This window comes from Meriones unguiculatus, chromosome 14 (genome assembly GCF_030254825.1).
Source record: "Meriones unguiculatus strain TT.TT164.6M chromosome 14, Bangor_MerUng_6.1, whole genome shotgun sequence".
In the NCBI taxonomy this organism is placed as follows: Eukaryota; Metazoa; Chordata; class Mammalia; order Rodentia; family Muridae; genus Meriones; species Meriones unguiculatus.
In genome coordinates this window covers 49,070,875-49,095,182 of record NC_083361.1, presented here as the reverse complement: position 1 = coordinate 49,095,182, position 24,308 = coordinate 49,070,875, and the positions used below count along the sequence as shown (strand labels likewise).

The window sequence follows — 24,308 nt, the reverse complement described above, 5'->3', positions numbered from 1 at the left end:
TTCAAAAACCCAAACAGAGCTGACAATGAACCATAATTATTCTTTTTATAAATGATTATGGATTATGTTGAGCCAGAAATCTAGTTGTCCATTGTCAGAACAAAACAAAACAAAACTAAGAATATTTTTGGTATTAAATGCAATGCCTTCCTTCATCTTGGAACCTGGGTGGTGTTGAGTTCATTTGAAGAAACATGACATGAGAGGTGATAAGAAGAGAAGGTTCAGGAATCAGGCACACAGAACCCAACTCCTGTCCCTGTCAATGTCCTGTGGGATACCTGGTGATGTATATGGACCAAAATATAGCTTGGCCTGTGTGTTGCTTTTTGTTGTCCAAGGAAATATGGAAGGAGCTGGTGGTCATGGGACATACATCACAAAATCCTCCAGAGCATTGACAATTGCAGGACAACTGGAAGGCTCAATACTGTGCACTGTAAGATGGAGAGGAACATACATGGAAGACAGGGAACCTGAGGAGGAAGTGTAAAGGCGGGTTAACATGACGAGCATAGAATCAAAACCGCAAATTAGGATGTTGAAAAATCTTATCTAGATAGGAAAAAAAGTCATTTTGCTTTCTTGAATGTTTTCTCTATTCTTACCAAATCTTTGTTGTAAAGATTAAATACATAAATTCAAGGAACATTCACAGGTACCCGATTTGGGGCCAGTGACACCCACCAAAGGCAATGTGTTGACCTCTATTTTTCTCATATGGTGTCAAAGGGGAAAGGCTCTTTAATCCTGTCCTCTGTGTTTCCCCAGAACCTTTGACAGAATGAGCTACATGCCTCCTGCACAGTTTTGAACTTCCTTGTCAAGGCCCAGGAGTCTAGCTCTCTGGGATTTCACTTGGTAGGTGAAAACTCATGTGTTGAGCGAAGGCCTTTCTGGATCTATGATGACAACAGGTCTCTGAGGACGTTGACTGACTTGAACAGATGCGATCTGAGGTCCAGATATGAGGTCCTCGTGAGACCCATGAGGAGTTCAGAGCCTGCCTTGCACTCTTCCCTCTTCAGAGAGGATGAGAACTGTGCAGTATGGCATCAGATTCTGAGATTTTTCGAAAAAGGCCTCATAACAATACCCATACTTGGTTTGATACAATCTTCATTGCTTTCTATTTTCAAAGAGATAGAAATGATTCCAAGTGATAGGGAGACAACCTTTACTATAGGAGTAGGCACATATATCAGGTAGAGATGACTGTAGGTGCAAATGACGTACTCAAAAAATATGTAAGAACTGATGAATTAGAACGTGCTGCTCATTCCTAGTCTCCGGCGATGTACCCTTGCACATATGTGGTAAAGTGTCAGGCTGGGAGGTTAGGGCTCATGCCAGTAGTCCCAAGAATATTGGAGGACAATGACTGCCCTCGCACTTTTCCCAAAGTTGTGTAAAGGCTGACGTATAACTAATAATTAAAGGATCATTCAATTTATATAGAGGGAAAATTGAAATGGTCTTTCCTGTTGGAGGCTGGGTAAATTCTAGATAATAATGGCTAGGTGAGAAACCAGGGCACCTGTTTGAGACATTCCCTAGTTTTATTGGTGTTCATCATTTATGTCTTAGCTGCCAAAATCTTCCAGAGCATGTTGTGTTTACCTATCTCTTTCTCGCATGGAAACCATCTCAGTTGATCCATCATGAGAAATGACAATTGGGCTTTGCTTTCTGTTACTTGTTGTTGTTGTTTTTCTTTTCCTCCTGGGTACATTCATCCTCTTATTGCCGCTCTCACACAGATGCAAATCATCTATTCTAACAAAATTTGGGTGTTACCCAAGATCTATGAAAACAACTATTCCTTTATGAAACAAGGAAAGATATTTCTAAAGAACATGTTGCTAGCTGGTAGACCCACAATCCTGATAATGGATCAGATGCGCTAACTCTTCAATGAAACAAGAAAGAACCACACACTGAATCTTCTTAACTTCCTCATGATGAACACAATTAATTCAGAACTGACACACACATATATGTATATATATATATATATATATATATATATATATATATATATATATATCTTACTACTAACAGACTTTTAGGAAGCTGTAGCATAGGACTCTTGGTAACACTTGCTGGATACACAATATCTAAAGCCATGTTTGAAGCTTGAATATCCAATCAAGGACATCATGTAATCTCAGATGTGTAGTACAACATACTCGATAAAAAGCAACCCATGAGTATTTGACCACGGGCTAGTCAGTTAGTGCGTAGAAAACATCTTCTTTTCATCAGATTTAACCTGAAGCATGGTAGATGATTCCAACGCTCTTCCAAGTGAAAGACTTGAGTTTTTATGAATCGAGACATGGTAACATACATGTAGACAAAAAGGTACCTTTGGATTCCCCTCTCTTCCAAGATGAGGTTGCATGGCAGGGAAGAAATCTAAAGTCAATTATGGAACATTCTGTTGGATAAACAAGGAGAGAATTCCATGCACAGAGGACAAATTTCAATGACACCCTGAAATCTCAAAGATACCATTGGGCTTACTGACTTTCACCTCTGTGCAACTTGGTCGTTTTGACTTTGAGAAAGGAGGAGTTAAGAATGACCATACTGCAATGCTATACTCACTGCTTCTTCTTTGCTTTGTCCAACTTCCTCGCTGCCCACTGAGAGGCGTCCATACTGTGCCTGCTGGCACTGGCAAAGATGCTCTCACAGACAGCTTCTGAGGAAGTCATCAGAAGAAGAGAAATCCTTGCCACAGTGGCTAAAATCTGAGGGGATTTGAAGGGAGGAAATTAATTCAATAGTTGGTTCTGGGAAAGACTGAACTGCTGGCAGACTTGAGGGTCGGGACACTTTAGAAAGTCAAGGTTGCCTAGACGCATTTCATTTTCTGATAACCTTCATACTTATTATGTTGCAGGCTAAAACTTAGAGAGGTGCTTCCCTTCTGGCAGGACAGGTAAGTGACGCTGCTTCCCATTGTGTCTTTTGTTTGTAGACAGGCTGCATTCTCGCCTGACGAAATATTTACCTACTGTGTACCACAAGAGATGAGATTTATTTAACGTCCCTCTCATGGCTAAACAACCTAGGCTTCATCTTGCCTATTGATGTTGGAACACTTGCTATGGCCCTGGCATTGTAGGGGACTTAGCTAGGTAGACCAAACCCAAGCAAGTGACAAGGATACTAACTAATACCATTAGTATTTTGAGGTGCATTTGGAAAACCAACAGTTGGGTGAAGTTATTGGCATATTTGACTTTCTTTTGAAGCTACCATTGAAGCTTCCAATTCTAAATAATATATCCAGAAGTATTAAGAAAAGCCTTCTCCCAGCTCCTTCCCTTATCGACATTCAAGCTCAAAGAATTAAACTTTTATTTCTGCCCTGACAGGTGTGGAACCCAAAGGAAGATGATAGGGTGTTAGGAGTCTAGACCCCTAGAGCACAGAACAATAACCCTCAAAAATTTCATCTATCCTTGATCCTCTGGCGTGGATACTAAGAGAGCCACCCATGCGTTTTCACTTCCTTGTAAGTAGCATGGAAACATGCAATCTTGCCCTCTAAAATTCAAGTGAATTGCCATAAATTTTTCGAAAACTCAAACAGAGCTGACAATGAACCATATTTATTCTTTTTATAAATGATTATGGATTATGTTGAGCCAGAAATCTAGTTGTCCATTGTCAGAACAAAACAAAACAAAACTAAGAATATTTTTGGTATTAAATGCAATGCCTTCCTTCATCTTGGAACCTGGGTGGTGTTGAGTTCATTTGAAGAAACATGACATGAGAGGTGATAAGAAGAGAAGGTTCAGGAATCAGGCACACAGAACCCAACTCCTGTCCCTGTCAATGTCCTGTGGGATACCTGGTGATGTATATGGACCAAAATATAGCTTGGCCTGTGTGTTGCTTTTTGTTGTCCAAGGAAATATGGAAGGAGCTGGTGGTCATGGGACATACATCACAAAATCCTCCAGAGCATTGACAATTGCAGGACAACTGGAAGGCTCAATACTGTGCACTGTAAGATGGAGAGGAACATACATGGAAGACAGGGAACCTGAGGAGGAAGTGTAAAGGCAACTAACAAGACGAGCATTGAATCAAAACCGCAAATTAGGATGTTGAAAAATCTTATCTAGATAGGAAAAAAGTCATTTTGCTTTCTTGAATGTTTTCTCTATTCTTACCAAATCTTTGTTGTAAAGATTAAATACATAAATTCAAGGAACATTCACAGGTACCCGATTTGGGGCCAGTGACACCCACCAAAGGCAATGTGTTGACCTCTATTTTTCTCATATGGTGTCAAAGGGGAAAGGCTCTTTAATCCTGTCCTCTGTGTTTCCCCAAAACCTTTGACAGAATGAGCTACATGCCTCCTGCACAGTTTTGAACTTCCTTGTCAAGGCCCAGGAGTCTAACTCTCTGGGATTTCACTTGGTAGGTGAAAACTCATGTGTTGAGCGAAGGCCTTTCTGGATCTATGATGACAACAGGTCTCTGAGGACGTTGACTGACTTGAACAGATGCTGTCTGAGGTCCAGATATGAGGTCCTCGTGAGACCCATGAGGAGTTCAGAGCCTGCCTTGCACTCTTCCCTCTTCAGAGAGGATGAGAACTGTGCAGTATGGCATCAGATTCTGAGATTTTTCGAAAAAAGCCTCATAACAATACCCATACTTGGTTTGATACAATCTTCATTGCTTTCTATTTTCAAAGAGATAGAAATGATTCCAAGTGATAGGGAGACAACCTTTACTATAGGAGTAGGCACATATATCAGGTAGAGATGACTGTAGGTGCAAATGACGTACTCAAAAAATATGTAAGAACTGATGAATTAGAACGTGCTGCTCATTCCTAGTCTCCGGCGATGTACCCTTGCACATATGTGGTAAAGTGTCAGGCTGGGAGGTTAGGGCTCATGCCAGTAGTCCCAAGAATATTGGAGGACAAGGACTGCCCTCGCACTTTTCCCAAAATTGTGTAAAGGCTGACGTATAACTAATAATTAAAGGATCATTCAATTTATATAGAGGGAAAATTGAAATGGTCTTTCCTGTTGGAGGCTGGGTAAATTCTAGATAATAATGGCTAGGTGAGAAACCAGGGCACCTGTTTGAGACATTCCCTAGTTTTATTGGTGTTCATCATTTATGTCTTAGCTGCCAAAATCTTCCAGAGCATGTTGTGTTTACCTATCTCTTTCTCGCATGGAAACCATCTCAGTTGATCCATCATGAGAAATGACAATTGGGCTTTGCTTTCTGTTACTTGTTGTTGTTGTTTTTCTTTTCCTCCTGGGTACATTCATCCTCTTATTGCCGCTCTCACACAGATGCAAATCATCTATTCTAACAAAATTTGGGTGTTACCCAAGATCTATGAAAACAACTATTCCTTTATGAAACAAGGAAAGATATTTCTAAAGAACATGTTGCTAGCTGGTAGACCCACAATCCTGATAATGGATCAGATGCGCTAACTCTTCAATGAAACAAGAAAGAACCACACACTGAATCTTCTTAACTTCCTCATGATGAACACAATTAATTCAGAACTGACACACACATATATGTATATATATATATATATATATATATATATATATATATATATATATATATCTTACTACTAACAGACTTTTAGGAAGCTGTAGCATAGGACTCTTGGTAACACTTGCTGGATACACAATATCTAAAGCCATGTTTGAAGCTTGAATATCCAATCAAGGACATCATGTAATCTCAGATGTGTAGTACAACATACTCGATAAAAAGCAACCCATGAGTATTTGACCACGGGCTAGTCAGTTAGTGCGTAGAAAACATCTTCTTTTCATCAGATTTAACCTGAAGCATGGTAGATGATTCCAACGCTCTTCCAAGTGAAAGACTTGAGTTTTTATGAATCGAGACATGGTAACATACATGTAGACAAAAAGGTACCTTTGGATTCCCCTCTCTTCCAAGATGAGGTTGCATGGCAGGGAAGAAATCTAAAGTCAATTATGGAACACTCTGTTGGATAAACAAGGAGAGAATTCCATGCACAGAGGACAAATTTCAATGACACCCTGAAATCTCAAAGATACCATTGGGCTTACTGACTTTCACCTCTGTGCAACTTGGTCGTTTTGACTTTGAGAAAGGAGGAGTTAAGAATGACCATACTGCAATCCTATACTCACTGCTTCTTCTTTGCTTTGTCCAACTTCCTCGCTGCCCACTGAGAGGCGTCCATACTGTGCCTGCTGGCACTGGCAAAGATGCTCTCACAGACAGCTTCTGAGGAAGTCATCAGAAGAAGAGAAATCCTTGCCACAGTGGCTAAAATCTGAGGGGATTGGAAGGGAGGAAATGAATTCAATAGTTGGTTCTGGGAAAGACTGAACTGCTGGCAGACTTGAAGGTCGGGACACTTTAGAAAGTCAAGGTTGCCTAGACGCATTTCCTTTTCTGATAACCTTCATACTTATTATGTTGCAGGCTAAAACTTGGAGAGGAGCTTCCCTTCTGGCAGGACAGGTAAGTGACGCTGCTTCCCATTGTGTCTTTTGTTTGTAGACAGGCTGCATTCTCGCCTGACTAAATATTTACCTACTGCGTACCACAAGAGATGAGATTTATTTAACGTCCCTCTCATGGCTAAACAACCTAGGCTTCATCTTGCCTATTGATGGTGGAACACTTGCTATGGCCCTGGCATTGTAGGGGACTTAGCTAGGTAGACCAAACCCAAGCAAGTGACAAGGATACTAACTAATACCATTAGTATTTTGAGGTGCATTTGGAAAACCAACAGTTGGGTGAAGTTATTGGCATATTTGACTTTCTTTTGAAGCTACCATTGAAGCTTCCAATTCTAAATAATATATCCAGAAGTATTAAGAAAAGCCTTCTCCCAGCTCCTTCCCTTATCGACATTCAAGCTCAAAGAATTAAACTTTTATTTCTGCCCTGACAGGTGTGGAACCCAAAGGAAGATGATAGGGTGTTAGGAGTCTAGACCCCTAGAGCACAGAACAATAACCCTCACAAATTTCATCTATCATTGATCCTCTGGCGTGGATACTAAGAGAGCAACCCATGCGTTTTCACTTCCTTGTAAGTAGCATGGAAACATGCAATCTTGCCCTCTAAAATTCAGGTGAATTGCCATAAAGTTTTCAAAAACCCAAACAGAGCTGACAATGAACCATATTTATTCTTTTTATAAATGATTATGGATTATGTTGAGCCAGAAATCTAGTTGTCCATTGTCAGAACAAAACAAAACAAAACTAAGAATATTTTTGGTATTAAATGCAATGCCTTCCTTCATCTTGGAACCTGGGTGGTGTTGAGTTCATTTGAAGAAACATGACATGAGAGGTGATAAGAAGAGAAGGTTCAGGAATCAGGCACACAGAACCCAACTCCTGTCCCTGTCAATGTCCTGTGGGATACCTGGTGATGTATATGGACCAAAATATAGCTTGGCCTGTGTGTTGCTTTTTGTTGTCCAAGGAAATATGGAAGGAGCTGGTGGTCATGGGACATACATCACAAAATCCTCCAGAGCATTGACAATTGCAGGACAACTGGAAGGCTCAATACTGTGCACTGTAAGATGGAGAGGAACATACATGGAAGACAGGGAACCTGAGGAGGAAGTGTAAAGGCAACTAACAAGACGAGCATTGAATCAAAACCGCAAATTAGGATGTTGAAAAATCTTATCTAGATAGGAAAAAAGTCATTTTGCTTTCTTGAATGTTTTCTCTATTCTTACCAAATCTTTGTTGTAAAGATTAAATACATAAATTCAAGGAACATTCACAGGTACCCGATTTGGGGCCAGTGACACCCACCAAAGGCAATGTGTTGACCTCTATTTTTCTCATATGGTGTCAAAGGGGAAAGGCTCTTTAATCCTGTCCTCTGTGTTTCCCCAAAACCTTTGACAGAATGAGCTACATGCCTCCTGCACAGTTTTGAACTTCCTTGTCAAGGCCCAGGAGTCTAACTCTCTGGGATTTCACTTGGTAGGTGAAAACTCATGTGTTGAGCGAAGGCCTTTCTGGATCTATGATGACAACAGGTCTCTGAGGACGTTGACTGACTGGAACAGATGCTGTCTGAGGTCCAGATATGAGGTCCTCGTGAGACCCATGAGGAGTTCAGAGCCTGCCTTGCACTCTTCCCTCTTCAGAGAGGATGAGAACTGTGCAGTATGGCATCAGATTCTGAGATTTTTCTAAAAAAGCCTCATAACAATACCCATACTTGGTTTGATACAATCTTCATTGCTTTCTATTTTCAAAGAGATAGAAATGATTCCAAGTGATAGGGAGACAACCTTTACTATAGGAGTAGGCACATATATCAGGTAGAGATGACTGTAGGTGCAAATGACGTACTCAAAAAATATGTAAGAACTGATGAATTAGAACGTGCTGCTCATTCCTAGTCTCCGGCGATGTACCCTTGCACATATGTGGTAAAGTGTCAGGCTGGGAGGTTAGGGCTCATGCCAGTAGTCCCAAGAATATTGGAGGACAAGGACTGCCCTCGCACTTTTCCCAAAGTTGTGTAAAGGCTGACGTATAACTAATAATTAAAGGATCATTCAATTTATATAGAGGGAAAATTGAAATGGTCTTTCCTGTTGGAGGCTGGGTAAATTCTAGATAATAATGGCTAGGTGAGAAACCAGGGCACCTGTTTGAGACATTCCCTAGTTTTATTGGTGTTCATCATTTATGTCTTAGCTGCCAAAATCTTCCAGAGCATGTTGTGTTTACCTATCTCTTTCTCGCATGGAAACCATCTCAGTTGATTCATCATGAGAAATGACAATTGGGCTTTGCTTTCTGTTACTTGTTGTTGTTGTTTTTCTTTTCCTCCTGGGTACATTCATCCTCTTATTGCCGCTCTCACACAGATGCAAATCATCTATTCTAACAAAATTTGCGTGTTACCCAAGATCTATGAAAACAACTATTCCTTTATGAAACAAGGAAAATATTTCTAAAGAACATGTTGCTAGCTGGTAGACCCACAATCCTGATAATGGATCAGATGCGCTAACTCTTCAATGAAACAAGAAAGAACCACACACTGAATCTTCTTAACTTCCTCATGATGAACACAATTAATTCAGAACTGACACACACATATATGTGTGTATATATATATATATACATATATATATATATATATATATCTTACTACTAACAGACTTTTACGAAGCTGTAGCATAGGACACTTGGTAACACTTGCTGGATACACAATTCCTAAAGCCATGTTTGAAGCTTGAATATCCAATCAAGGACATCATGTAATCTCAGATGTGTAGTACAACATACTCGATAAAAAGCAACCCATGTGTATTTGACCACGGGCTAGTCAGTTAGTGCGTAGAAAACATCTTCTTTTCATCAGATTTAACCTGAAGCATGGCAGATTATTCCAACGCTCTTCCAAGTGGAAGACTTGAGTTTTTATGAATCGAGACATGGTAACATACATGTAGACAAAAAGGTACCTTTGGATTCCCCTCTCTTCCAGGATGAGGTTGCATGGCAGGGACGAAATCTAAAGTCAATTATGGAACGCTCTGTTGGATAAACAAGGAGAGAATTCCATGCACAGAGGACAAATTTCAATGACACCCTGAAATCTCAAAGATACCATTGGGCTTACTGACTTTCACCTCTGTGCAACTTGGTCGTTTTGACTTTGAGAAAGGAGGAGTTAAGAATAACCATACTGCAATGCTATACTCACTGCTTCTTCTTTGCTTTGTCCAACTTCCTCGCTGCCCACTGAGAGGCGTCCACACTGTGCCTGCTGGCACTGGCAAAGATGCTCTCACAGACAGCTTCTGAGGAAGTCATCAGAAGAAGAGAAATCCTTGCCACAGTGGCTAAAATCTGAGGGGATTGGAAGGGAGGAAATGAATTCAATAGTTGGTTCTGGGAAAGACTGAACTGCTGGCAGACTTGAAGGTCGGGACACTTTAGAAAGTCAAGGTTGCCTAGACGCATTTCCTTTTCTGATAACCTTCATACTTATTATGTTGCAGGCTAAAACTTGGAGAGGTGCTTCCCTTCTGGCAGGACAGGTAAGCAGTGACGCTGCTTCCCATGGTGTCTTTTGTTTGTAGGCAGGCTGCAGTCTCCGCTGACTAAATATTTACCTACTGTGTACCTCTAGAGATGAGAATCATTTGACGTCCCTCTTATGGCTAAACAACCTAGGCTTCATCTAGCCTCTTGCTGGTGGAACACTTGTTATGGCCCTGGCATTGTAGGGGACTTAGCTAGGTAGTCCCAACCCAAGCAAGTGACAAGGATACTACCTAATACCATTAGTATGTTGATGTGCATTTGGAAAACCATTAGTTGGGTGAAGTTATTGGACTATGTGACTTTCTTTTGTAGCTACCCTTGAAGCTTCCAATTCTAAATAATATATCCAGAAGTACTAAGAAAAGCCTTCTCCCAGCTCCTTCCCTTATGGACATTCAAGCTCAAAGAATTAAACTCTTCTTTCTGCCCTAACAGGTGTGGAACCCAAAGGAATATGATAGGGTGTTAGGAGACTAGACCCCTAGAGCACAGAACAATAACCCTCACAAATTTCATCTATCCTTGATCCTCTGGCGTGGATACTAAGAGAGCCACCCATGCGTTTTCACGTCCTTGTAAGTAGCATGGAAACTTGCAATCTTGCCCTCTAAAATTCAGGTGAATGGCCATAAAGTTTTCGCAGCCCAAAACAGAGCTGACAATGAACCATAATTATTCTTTTTATAAATGATTATGGATTATGTTGAGCCAGAAATCTAGTTGTCCATTGTCGGAAAAATCAAAACAAAACAAAACAAAACGAAGAATATTTTTGGTATTAAATGCAATGCCTTCTTTCATCTTGGAAACTGGGTGGATTTGAGTTCATTTGAAGAAACATGACATGAGAGGTGATAAGAAGAGCAGGTTCAGGAATCAGGAACACAGAACCCAGCTCCTGTCCCTGTCAATGTCCTGTGGGATACCTGGAAATGTATATGGACCAAAATTTAGCTTGGCTTGTGTGTTCCAATTTGTTGTCCAAGGAAATATGGAACGAGCTGGTGGTCATGTGACATACATCACAAAATCCTCCAGAGCATTGACAATTGCAGGGCAACTGGAAGGCTCAATACTGGGCACTGTAAGATGGAGAGGAACATACATGGAAGAAAGGAACAGGAGGAGGAATCCTAAAGAAGGGTTAAGAGGAAGAGCATAGAATCAAAACCGCAAATTAGGATGTTGAAAAAATCTTATCTAGATAGGAACAAAGTCATTTTGCTTACTTGAATGTTTTCTCTATTCTTACCAAAATCTCTGTTGTAAAGATTAAGTACATAAGTTCAGGGAACATTCACAGCTACCCGATTTGGGGCCAGTGACACCCACCAAATGCAATGTTTTGACCTCTAGTTTTCTCATATGGTGTCAAAGGGGAAAGGCTCTTAAATCCTGTCCTCTGTGTTCCCCCACAACCTTTGACAGAATGAGCTACATTCCTGCTGCACAGTTTTGAACTTCCTTGTCAAGTCCCAGGAGTCTAGCTCTCTGGGGTTTCACTTGGTAGGTGAAAACTCATGTGTTGAGCGAAGGCCTTTCTGGATCTATGATGACAACAGGTATCTGAGGACATTGACTGACTTGAGCAGATGTGATCTGAGGTCCAGATATGAGGTCCTTGTGAGACCCATGAGGATTTCAGAGCCTGCCTGGCACTCTTCCCTCTTCAGAGAGGATGAGAACTGTGCAGTTTGGCATCAGATTGTGAGATTTTTTGAAAAAGGACTCATAACAGTACCCATACTTGGTTTGATACATTCTTCATTGCTTTCTATTTTCAAAGAGATTGAAATGATTCCAAGTGATAGGGAGACAGCCTTTACTATAGGAGTAGGCACATATATCAGGTAGAGATAACTGTAGGTGCAAATGATATACTCAAAAAATATCTAAGAACTGATGAATTCGAACGTGGTACTCAATCCTAGTCTCGGTCGATGTACCCTTGCACATATGTGGTAAAGTGTCAGGAGCGGATTTTATGGCTCATGCCAGTAGTCCCAAGAATATTGGAGGACAATGACTGCCCTCGCCCTTTACCCAAAGTTGTGTAAAGGCTGACGTATAACAAATAATTCCAGGATCATTCAATTTATATAGAGGGAAAATTGAAATGGTCTTTCCTGTTGGAGGCTGGGTAAATTCTAGATAACAATGGCTAGGTGATAAGCCAGGGCACCTGTTTGAGACATTCCCTAGTTTTATTGGTGTTCTTCAAATATGTCTTAGCTGCCAAAATCTTCCAGAGCATGTTGTGTTTACCTATCTCTTTCTCGCATGGAAACCAGTTGATCCATCATGAGAAATGACAATTGGGCTTTGCTTTCTGTTACTTGTTGTTGTTGTTTTTCTTTTCCTCCTGGGTACATTCATCCTCTTATTGCCGCTCTCATACAGATGCACATCATCTCTTCTAACAAAATTTGCGTGTTACCCAAGATCTATGAAAACAACTATTCCTTTAAAAAACAAGGAAAGATATTTCTAAAGAACATGTTGCTAGCTGGTAGACCCACAGTCCTGATAATGGAGCAGACACGCTAACTCTCCAATGAAACAAGAACGAACCACACACTGAATCTTCTTAATATCCTCATGATGAACATAATTAATTCAGAACTTACACACACACACACACAGATATATATATATATATATATATATATATATATATATATCTTACTACTAACAGACTTTTAGGAAGCAGGAGGATAGGACTCTTGGTAACTCTTGCTGGATACACAATTTCTACAACCATGGTTGAAACTTGAATATCCAATCAAGGACATCTTGTAATCTCAGATATGTAGTACAACATACTCTATTAAAAAGCAACCCATGAGTATTTGCCCACAGGCTAGTCAGTTAGTGCGTATAAAACATCTTCTTTTCATCAGATTTAACCTAAAGCATGGTAGATGATTCCAACGCTCTTCCAAGTGGAAGACTTGAGTTCCATGAATCGAGACATGGTAACATACATGTAGACAAAAAGGCACCTTTGGATTCCCCTTTCTTCCAAGATCAGGTTGCATGGCATGGAAGAAATCTAAAGTCAATTATGGAATACTCTGTTGGATAAACAAGGAAAGAATTCCATGCACAGAAGATAAATTTCAATGACACCCTGAAATCTCAAAGATACCATAGGGCTTACTGACTTTCACCTCTGTGCAACTTGTTCGTTTTGACTTTGAGAAACGAGGAGGAGTTAAGAATGACCATACTGCAATGCTATAGGCAGTGCCTCTTCTTTGCTTTGTTGAACTTCCTTGCTGCCCACTGAGAGGCGTCCACACTGTGTCTGCTGGCACTGGCAAAGATGCTCTCACAGACAGCTTTTGAGGAAGCCATCAGAAGAAGAGAAATTTTTCCCACAGTGGCTAAAATCTGAGGGGATTGGAAGGGAGGAAAAGAATTCAATAGTTGGTTCTGGGAAATATTGAACGGCTGGCAGACTTGAAGGTCGGGACACTTTAGAAAGTCAAGGTTGCCTAGACGCATTTCCTTTTCTGATAACCTTCATACTTATTATGTTGCAGGCTAAAACTTGGAGAGGTGCTTCCCTTCTGGCAGGACAGGTAAGCAGTGACGCTGCTTCCCATGGTGTCTTTTGTTTGTAGGCAGGCTGCAGTCTCGGCTGACTAAATATTTACCTACTGTGTACCTCTACAGATGAGAATCATTTGACGTCCCTCTGATGGCTACACAACCTAGGCTTCATCTTGCCTCTTGCTGGTGGAACACTTGTTATGGCCCTGGCATTGTAGGGGACTTAGCTAGGTAGTCCCAACCCAAGCAAGTGACAAGGATACTACCTAATACCATTAGTATGTTGAGGTGCATTTGGAAAACCAACAGTTGGGTGAAGTTATTGGACTATGTGACTTTCTTTTGTAGCTACCCTTGAAGCTTCCAATTCTAAATAATATATCCAGAAGTACTAAGAAAAGCCTTCTCCCAGGTCCTTCCCTTATGGACATTCAAGCTCAAAGAATTAAACTCTTCTTTCTGCCCTGACAGGTGTGGAACCCAAAGGAAGATGATAGGGTGTTAGGAGTCTAGACCCCTAGAGCACAGAACAATAACCCTCACAAATTTCATCTATCCTTGATCCTCTGGCGTGGATACTAAGAGAGCAACCCATGCGTTTTCACGTCCTTGTAAGTAGCATGGAAACTTGCAATCTTGCCCTCTAAAATTCAGGTGAATTGCCATAAAGTTTTCGCAGCCCCAAACAGAGCTGACAATGAACCATAATTATTCTTTTTATAAATGATTATGGATTATGTTGAGCCAGAAATCTAGTTGTCCATTGTTGGAAAAATCAAAACAAAACAAAACAAAACGAAGAATATTTTTGGTATTAAATGCAATGCCTTCTTTCATCTTGGAAACTGGGTGGATTTGAGTTCATTTGAAGAAACATGACATGAGAGGTGATAAGAAGAGAAGGTTCAGGAATCAGGAACACAGAACCCAACTCCTGTCCCTGTCAATGTCCTGTGGGATACCTGGAAATGTATATGGACCAAAATGTAGCTTGGCTTGTGTGTTCCAATTTGTTGTCCAAGGAAATATGAAACGAGCTGGTGGTCATGTGACATACATCACAAAATCCTCCAGAGCATTGACAATTGCAGGACAACTGGAAGGCTCAATACTGGCCACTGTAAGATGGAGAGGAACATACATGGAAGAAAGGAACAGGAGGAGGAATCCTAAAGTAGGGTTAAGAGGAAGAGCATAGAATCAAAACCGCAAATTAGGATGTTGAAAAAATCTTATCTAGATAGGAACAAAGTCATTTTGCTTACTTGAATGTTTTCTCTATTCTTACCAAAATCTCTGTTGTAAAGATTAAGTACATAAGTTCAGGGAACATTCACAGCTACCCGATTTGGGGCCAGTGATACCCACCAAATGCAATGTTTTGACCTCTATTTTTCTCATATGGTGTCAGAGGGGAAAGGCTCTTCAATCCTGTCACTGTGTTTCCCCACCACCTTTGACAGAATGTGCTACATGCCTCCTGCACAGTTTTGAACTTTCTTGTCAAGGCCCAGGAGTCTAGCTCTCTGGGGTTTCACTTGGTAGGTGAAAACTCATGTGTTGAGCGAAGGCCTTTCTGGATCTATGATGACAACAGGTATCTGAGGACGTTGACTGACTTGAGCAGATGTAATCTGAGGTCCAGATATGAGGTCCTTATGAGACCCATGAGGAGTTCAGAGCCTGCCTGGCACTCTTCCCTCTTCAGAGAGGATGAGAACTGTGCAGTTTGGCATCAGATTCTGAGATTTTTCGAAAAAGGCCTCATAGCAGTACCCATACTTGGTTTGATACATTCTTCATTGCTTTCTATTTTCAAAGAGATTGAAATGATTCCAAGTGATAGGGAGACAGCCTTTACTATAGGAGTAGGCACATATATCAGGTAGAGATGACTGAAGGTGCAAATGATATACTCAAAAAATATCTAAGAACTGATGAATTCGAACGTGGTGCTCATTCCTAGTCTCGGTCGATGTACCCTTGCACATATGTGGTAAAGTGTCAGGAGCGGATTTTATGGCTCATGCCAGGAGTACCAAGAATATTGGAGGACAATGACTGCCCTCGCCCTTTACCCAATGTTGTGTAAAGGCTGACGTAAAACAAATAATTCCAGGATCATTCAATTTATATAGAGGGAAAATTGAAATGGTCTTTCCTGTTGGAGGCTGGGTAAATTCTAGATAATAATGGCTAGGTGATAAGCCAGGGCACCTGTTTGAGACATTCCCTAGGTTTATTGGTGTTCTTCAATTATGCCATAGCTGCCAAAATCTTCCAGAGCATGTTGTGTTTACCTATCTCTCTCTCTCGCATGGAAACCATCTCAGTTGATCCATCATGGAAATGACAATTGGGCTTTGCTTTCTGTTATTTCTTGCTGTTGTTTCTGTTTTCCACCTGCGTACATTCTTCCTCTTATTGCAGCTCTCACACAGATGCACATCATCTCTTCTAACAAAATTTTCGTGTTACCCAAGATCTATGAAAACAACTATTCCTTTAAAAAACAAGGAAAGATATTTCTAAAGAACATGTTGCTAGCTGGTAGACCCACAGTCCTGATAATGGAGCAGACACGCTAACTCTCCAATGAAACAAGAACGAACCACACACTGAATCTTCTTAATATCCTCATGATGAACATAACTAATTCAGAACTGACACACACACACACACACACACACACACACACACACACACACACACACACATATATATATATATCTTACTACTAACAGACATTTAGGAAGCAGGAGGATAGGACTCTTGGTAACTCTTGCTGGATACACAATTTCTACAACCATGGTTGAAACTTGAATATCCAATCAAGGACATCATGTAATCTCAGATGTGTAGTACAACATACTCTATTAAAAAGCAACCCATGAGTATTTGACAACAGGCTAGTCAGTTAGTGCGTACAAAACATCTTCTTTTCATGAGATTTAACCTGAAGCATGGTAGATGATTCCAATGCTCTTCCAAGTGGAAGACTTGAGTTCCATGAATCGAGACATGGTAACATACATGTAGACAAAAAGGCACCTTTGGATTCCCCTCTCTTCCAAGATGAGGTTGCATGGCATGGAAGAAATCTAAAGTCAATTATGGAATACTCTTTTGGATAAACAAGGAAAGAATTCCATGCACAGAGCATAAATTTCAATGACACCCTGAAATCTCAAAGATACCATAGGGCTTACTGACTTTCACCTCTTTGCTACTTGTTCGTTTTTACTTTGAGAAACGAAGAGGAGTTAAGAATGACCATACTGCAATGCTATAGGCAGTGCCTCTTCTTTGCTTTGTTGAACTTCCTTGCTGCCCACTGAGAGGCGTCCACACTGTGTCTGCTGGCACTGGCAAAGATGCTCTCACAGACAGCTTTTGAGGAAGCCATCAGAAGAAGAAAATTTTTGCCACAGTGGCTAAAATCTGAGGGGATTGGAAGGGAGGAAATGAATTCAATAGTTGGTTCTGGGAAATACTGAACGGCTGGTAGACTTGAAGGTCGGGACACTTTAGAAAGTCAAGGTTGCCTAGACGCATTTCCTTTTCTGATAACCTTCATACTTATTATGTTGCAGGCTAAAACTTGGAGAGGTGCTTCCCTTCTGGCAGGACAGGTAAGCAGTGACGCTGCTTCCCATGGTGTCTTTTGTTTGTAGGCAGGCTGCAGTCTCGGCTGACTAAATATTTACCTACTGTGTACCTCTAGAGATGAGAATCATTTGACGTCCCTCTTATGGCTAAACAACCTAGGCTTCATCTTGCCTCTTGCTGGTGGAACACTTGTTATGGCCCTGGCATTGTAGGGGACTTAGCTAGGTAGTCCCAACCCAAGCAAGTGACAAGGATACTACCTAATACCATTAGTATGTTGATGTGCATTTGGAAAACCATTAGTTGGGTGAAGTTATTGGACTATGTGACTTTCTTTTGTAGCTACCCTTGAAGCTTCCAATTCTAAATAATATATCCAGAAGTATTAAGAAAAGCCTTCTCCCAGCTCCTTCCCTTATGGACATTCAAGCTCAAAGAATTAAACTCTTCTTTCTGCCCTGACAGGTGTGGAACCCAAAGGAAGATGATAGGGTGTTAGGAGTCTAGACCCCTAGAGCACAGAACAATAATCCTCACAAATTTCATCTATCCTTGATCCTCTGGCGTGGATACTAAGAGAGCAACCCATGCGTTTTCACGTCCTTGTAAGTAGCATGGAAACTTGCAATCTTGCCCTCTAAAATTCAGGTGAATTGCCATAAAGTTTTCGCAGCCCCAAACAGAGCTGACAATGAACCATAATTATTCTTTTTATAAATGATTATGGATTATGTTGAGCCAGAAATCTAGTTGTCCATTGTCGGAAAAAAATCAAATCAAAACAAAACAAAACAAAACGAAGAACATTTTTGGTATTAAATGCAATGCCTTCCTTCATCTTGGAAACTGGGTGGATTTGAGTTCATTTGAAGAAACATGACATGAGAGGTGATAAGAAGAGAAGGTTCAGGAACCAGGAACACAGAACCCAACTCCTGTCCCTGTCAATGTCCTGTGGGATACCTGGAAATGTATATGGACCAAAATGTAGCTTGGCTTGTGTGTTCCAATTTGTTGTCCAAGGAAATATGGAACGAGCTGGTGGTCATGTGACATACATCACAAAATCCTCCAGAGCATTGACAATTGCAGGACAACTGGAAGGCTCAATACTGGGCACTGTAAGATGGAGAGGAACATACATGGAAGAAAGGAACAGGAGGAGGAATCCTAAAGTAGGGTTAAGAGGAAGAGCATAGAATCAAAACCGCAAATTAGGATGTTGAAAAAATCTTATCTAGATAGGAACAAAGTCATTTTGCTTACTTGAATGTTTTCTCTATTCTTACCAAAATCTCTGTTGTAAAGATTAAGTACATAATTTCAGGGAACATTCACAGCTACCTGACTTGGGGCCAGTGACACCGACCAAATGCAATGTTTTGACCTCTATTTTTCTCATATGGTGTCAGAGGGGAAAGGCTCTTCAATCCTGTCACTGTGTTTCCCCACCACCTTTGACAGAATGAGCTACATGCCTCCTGCACAGTTTTGAACTTCCTTGTCAAGGCCCAGGAGTCTAGCTCTCTGGGGTTTCACTTGGTAGGTGAAAACTCATGTGTTGAGCGAAGGCCTTTCTGGATCTATGATGACAACAGGTATCTGAGGACGTTGACTGACTTGAGCAGATGTAATCTGAGGTCCAGATATGAGGACCTCGTGAGACCCATGAGGATTTCAGAGCCTGCCTGGCACTCTTCCTCTTCAAAGAGGATGAGAACTGTGCAGTTTGGCATCAGATTCTGAGATTTTTCGAAAAAGGCCTCATAACAGTACCCATACTTGGTTTGATACTTTCTTCATTGCTTTCTATTTTCAAAGAGATTGAAATGATTCCAAGTGATAGGGAGACAGCCTTTACTATAGGAGTAGGCACATATATCAGGTAGAGATGACTGTAGGTGCAAATGATATACTCAAAAAATATCTAAGAACTGATGAATTCGAACGTGGTGCTCATTCCTAGTCTCGGTCGATGTACCCTTGCACATATGTGGTAAAGTGTCAGGAGCGGATTTTATGGCTCATGCCAGTAGTCCCAAGAATATTGGAGGACAATGACTGCCCTCGCCCTTTACCCAAAGTTGTGTAAAGGCTGACGTATAACAAATAATTCCAGGATCATTCAATTTAGATAGAGGGAAAATTGAAATGGTCTTTCCTGTTGGAGGCTGGGTAAATTCTAGATAATAATGGCTAGGTGATAAGCCAGGGCACCTGTTTGAGACATTCCCTAGTTTTATTGGTGTTCTTCAATTCTGTCTTAGCTGCCAAAATCTTCCAGAGCATGTTGTGTTTACCTATCTCTCTCTCTCGCATGGAAACCATCTCAGGTGATCCATCATGGAAATGACAATTGGGCTTTGCTTTCTGTTATTTCTTGTTGTTGTTTCTGTTTTCCACCTGCGTACATTCTTCCTCTTAGTGCAGCTCTCACACAGATGCACATCATCTCTTCTAACAAAATTTGCGTGTTACCCAAGATGTATGAAAACAACTATTCCTTTAAAAAACAAGGAAAGATATTTCTAAAGAACATGTTGCTAGCTGGTAGACCCACAGTCCTGATAATGGAGCAGACACGCTAACTCTCCAATGAAACAAGAACGAACCACACACTGAATCTTCTTAATATCCTCATGATGAACATAATTAATTCAGAACTGACACACACATACACACACAGATATATATATATATATATATATATATATATATATATATATATATATCTTACTACTAACAGACATTTAGGAAGCAGGAGGATAGGACTCTTGGTAACTCTTGCTGGATACACAATTTCTACAACCATGGTTGAAACTTGAATATCCAATCAAGGACATCATGTAATCTCAGATGTGTAGTACAACATACTCTATTAAAAAGCAACCCATGAGTATTTGACAACAGGCTAGTCAGTTAGTGCGTACAAAACATCTTCTTTTCATCAGATTTAACCTGAAGCATGGTAGATGATTCCAACGCTCTTCCAAGTGGAAGACTTGAGTTCCAAGAATCGAGACATGGTAACATACATGTAGACAAAAAGGCACCTTTGGATTCCCCTCTCTTCCAAGATGAGGTTGCATGGCATGGAAGAAATCTAAAGTTAATTATGGAATACTCTGTTGGATAAACAAGGAAAGAATTCCATGCACAGAGCATAAATTTCAATGACACCCTGAAATCTCAAAGATACCATAGGGCTTACTGACTTTCACCTCTGTGCTACTTGTTCGTTTTTACTTTGAGAAACGAGGAGGAGTTAAGAATGACCATACTGCAATGCTATAGGCAGTGCCTCTTCTTTGCTTTGTTGAACTTCCTTGCTGCCCACTGAGAGGCGTCCACACTGTGTCTGCTGGCACTGGCAAAGATGCTCTCACAGACAGCTTTTGAGGAAGCCATCAGAAGAAGAAAATTTTTGCCCCAGTGGCTAAAATCTGAGGGGATTGGAAGGGAGGAAATGAATTCAATAGTTGGTTCTGGGAAATACTGAACAGCTGGCAGACTTGAAGGTCGGGACACTTTAGAAAGTCAAGGTTGCCTAGACGCATTTCCTTTTCTGATAACCTTCATACTTATTATGTTGCAGGCTAAAACTTGGAGAGGTGCTTCCCTTCTGGCAGGACAGGTAAGCAGTGACGCTGCTTCCCATGGTGTCTTTTGTTTGTAGGCAGGCTGCAGTCTCGGCTGACTAAATATTTACCTACTGTGTACCTCTAGAGATGAGAATCATTTGACGTCCCTCTTATGGCTAAACAACCTAGGCTTCATCTTGCCTCTTGCTGGTGGAACACTTGTTATGGCCCTGGCATTGTAGGGGACTTAGCTAGGTAGTCCCAACCCAAGCAAGTGACAAGGATACTACCTAATACCATAAGTATGTTGAGGTGCATTTGGAAAACCATTAGTTGGGTGAAGTTATTGGACTATGTGACTTTCTTTTGTAGCTACCCTTGAAGCTTCCAATTCTAAATAATATATCCAGAAGTACTAAGAAAAGCCTTCTCCCAGCTCCTTCCCTTATGGACATTCAAGCTCAAAGAATTAAACTCTTCTTTCTGCCCTGACAGGTGTGGAACCCAAAGGAAGATGATAGGGTGTTAGGAGTCTAGACCCCTAGAGCACAGAACAATAACCCTCACAAATTTCATCTATCATTGATCCTCTGGCGTGGATACTAAGAGAGCAACCCATGCGTTTTCACTTCCTTGTAAGTAGCATGGAAACATGCAATCTTGCCCTCTAAAATTCAGGTGAATTGCCATAAAGTTTTCAAAAACCCAAACAGAGCTGACAATGAACCATATTTATTCTTTTTATAAATGATTATGGATTATGTTGAGCCAGAAATCTAGTTGTCCATTGTCAGAACAAAACAAAACAAAACTAAGAATATTTTTGGTATTAAATGCAATGCCTTCCTTCATCTTGGAACCTGGGTGGTGTTGAGTTCATTTGAAGAAACATGACATGAGAGGTGATAAGAAGAGAAGGTTCAGGAATCAGGAACACAGAACCCAACTCCTGTCCCTGTCAATGTCCTGTGGGATACCTGGAAATGTATATGGACCAAAATGTAGCTTGGCTTGTGTGTTCCAATTTGTTGTCCAAGGAAATATGGAACGAGCTTGTGGTCATGTGACATACATCACAAAATCCTCCAGAGCATTGACAATTGCAGGACAACTGGAAGGCTCAATACTGGGCACTGTAAGATGGAGAGGAACATACATGGAAGAAAGGAACAGGAGGAGGAATCCTAAAGTAGGGTTAAGAGGAAGAGCATAGAATCAAAACCGCAAATTAGGATGTTGACAAAATCTTATCTAGATAGGAACAAAGTCATTTTGCTTACTTGAATGTTTTCTCTATTCTTACCAAAATCTCTGTTGTAAAGATTAAGTACATAATTTCAGGGAACATTCACAGCTACCCGACTTGGGGCCAGTGACACCGACCAAATGCAATGTTTTGACCTCTATTTTTCTCATAAGGTGTCAGAGGGGAAAGGCTCTTCAATCCTGTCACTGTGTTTCCCCACCACCTTTGACAGAATGAGCTACATGCCTCCTGCACAGTTTTGAACTTTCTTGTCAAGGCCCAGGAGTCTAGCTCTCTGGGGTTTCACTTGGTAGGTGAAAACTCATGTGTTGAGCGAAGGCCTTTCTGGATCTATGATGACAACAGGTATCTGAGGATGTTGACTGACTTGAGCAGATGTAATCTGAGGTCCAGATATGAGGACCTCGTGAGACCCATGAGGATTTCAGAGCCTGCCTGGCACTCTTCCCTCTTCAGAGAGGATGAGAACTGTGCAGTTTGGCATCAGATTCTGAGATTTTTCGAAAAAGGCCTCATAACAGTACCCATACTTGGTTTGATACTTTCTTCATTGCTTTCTATTTTCAAAGAGATTGAAATGATTCCAAGTGATAGGGAGACAGCCTTTACTATAGGAGTAGGCACATATATCAGGTAGAGATGACTGTAGGTGCAAATGATATACTCAAAAAATATCTAAGAACTGATGAATTCGAACGTGCTGCTCATTCCTAGTCTCGGTCGATGTACCCTTGCACATATGTGGTAAAGTGTCAGGAGCGGATTTTATGGCTCATGCCAGTAGTCCCAAGAATATTGGAGGACAATGACTGCCCTCGCCCTTTACCCAAAGTTGTGTAAAGGCTGACGTATAACAAATAATTCCAGGATCATTCAATTTAGATAGAGGGAAAATTGAAATGGTCTTTCCTGTTGGAGGCTGGGTAAATTCTAGATAATAATGGCTAGGTGATAAGCCAGGGCACCTGTTTGAGACATTCAATAGTTTTATTGTTGTTCTTCAATTCTGTCTTAGCTGCCAAAATCTTCCAGAGCATGTTGTGTTTACCTATCTCTCTCTCTCGCATGGAAACCATCTCAGTTGATCCATCATGGAAATGACAATTCGGCTTTGCTTTCTGTTATTTCTTGTTGTTGTTTCTGTTTTCCACCTGTGTACATTCTTCCTCTTATTGCAGCTCTCACACAGATGCACATCATCTCTTCTAACAAAATTTGCGTGTTACCCAAGATCTATGAAAACAACTATTCCTTTAAAAAACAAGGAAAGATATTTCTAAAGAACATGTTGCTAGCTGGTAGACCCACAGTCCTGATAATGGAGCAGACACGCTAACTCTCCAATGAAACAAGAACGAACTACACACTGAATCTTCTTAATATCCTCATGATGAACATAATTAATTCAGAACTGACACACACACACAGATATATATATATATATATATATATATATATATATATATATATATATATATCTTACTACTAACAGACTTTTAGGAAGCAGGAGGATAGGACTCTCGGTAACTCTTGCTGGATACACAATTTCTACAACCATGGTTGAAACTTGAATATCCAATCAAGGACATCATGTAATCTCAGATGTGTAGTACAACATATTTTATTAAAAAGCAACCCATGAGTATTTGACCACAGGCTAGTCAGTTAGTGCATACAAAACATCTTCTTTTCATCAGATTTAACCTGAAGCATGGTAGATGATTCCAACGCTCTTCCAAGTGGAAGACTTGAGTTCCGTGAATCGAGACATGGTAACATACATGTAGACAAAAAGGCACCTTTGGATTCCCCTCTCATCCAAGATGAGGTTGCATGGCATGGAAGAAATCTAAAGTTAATTATGGAATACTCTGTTGGATAAACAATGAAAGAATTCCATGCACAGAGGATAAATTTCAATGACACCCTGAAATCTCAAAGATACCATAGGGCTTACTGACTTTCACCTCTGTGCAACTTGTTCGTTTTGACTTTGAGAAACGAGGAGGAGTTAAGAATGACCATACTGCAATGCTATAGGCAGTGCCTCTTCTTTGCTTTGTTGAACTTCCTTGCTGCCCACTGAGAGGCATCCATACTGTGTCTGCTGGCACTCGCAAAGATGCTCTCACAGACAGCTTTTGAGGAAGCCATCAGAAGAAGAGAAATTTTTGC

At 40.7% G+C, this 24,308-nt stretch overlaps 7 non-coding genes across 7 annotated transcripts; all 7 read left to right on the top strand.

Moving 5' to 3' along the window:
* Positions 1–898: 898 nt before the first annotated feature.
* On the top strand, positions 899–963 carry LOC132647907 (small nucleolar RNA SNORD109A). The gene has a single exon (XR_009586248.1). It is a non-coding gene; the product is annotated as a small nucleolar RNA SNORD109A (small nucleolar RNA).
* Positions 964–4,483: 3,520 nt separating this feature from the next.
* On the top strand, positions 4,484–4,548 carry LOC132647391 (small nucleolar RNA SNORD109A). The gene has a single exon (XR_009585759.1). It is a non-coding gene; the product is annotated as a small nucleolar RNA SNORD109A (small nucleolar RNA).
* A 3,522-nt stretch (positions 4,549–8,070) lies between these two features.
* Positions 8,071–8,135, top strand: LOC132647404 (small nucleolar RNA SNORD109A). The gene has a single exon (XR_009585772.1). It is a non-coding gene; the product is annotated as a small nucleolar RNA SNORD109A (small nucleolar RNA).
* A 3,529-nt stretch (positions 8,136–11,664) lies between these two features.
* On the top strand, positions 11,665–11,729 carry LOC132647344 (small nucleolar RNA SNORD109A). The gene has a single exon (XR_009585712.1). It is a non-coding gene; the product is annotated as a small nucleolar RNA SNORD109A (small nucleolar RNA).
* Positions 11,730–15,254: 3,525 nt separating this feature from the next.
* LOC132647650 (small nucleolar RNA SNORD109A) lies at positions 15,255–15,319 on the top strand. The gene has a single exon (XR_009585996.1). It is a non-coding gene; the product is annotated as a small nucleolar RNA SNORD109A (small nucleolar RNA).
* A 3,545-nt stretch (positions 15,320–18,864) lies between these two features.
* On the top strand, positions 18,865–18,929 carry LOC132647649 (small nucleolar RNA SNORD109A). Its single transcript, XR_009585995.1, has one exon. It is a non-coding gene; the product is annotated as a small nucleolar RNA SNORD109A (small nucleolar RNA).
* A 3,530-nt stretch (positions 18,930–22,459) lies between these two features.
* LOC132647591 (small nucleolar RNA SNORD109A) lies at positions 22,460–22,524 on the top strand. The gene has a single exon (XR_009585938.1). It is a non-coding gene; the product is annotated as a small nucleolar RNA SNORD109A (small nucleolar RNA).
* The last annotated feature ends 1,784 nt before the right edge of the window (positions 22,525–24,308 follow it).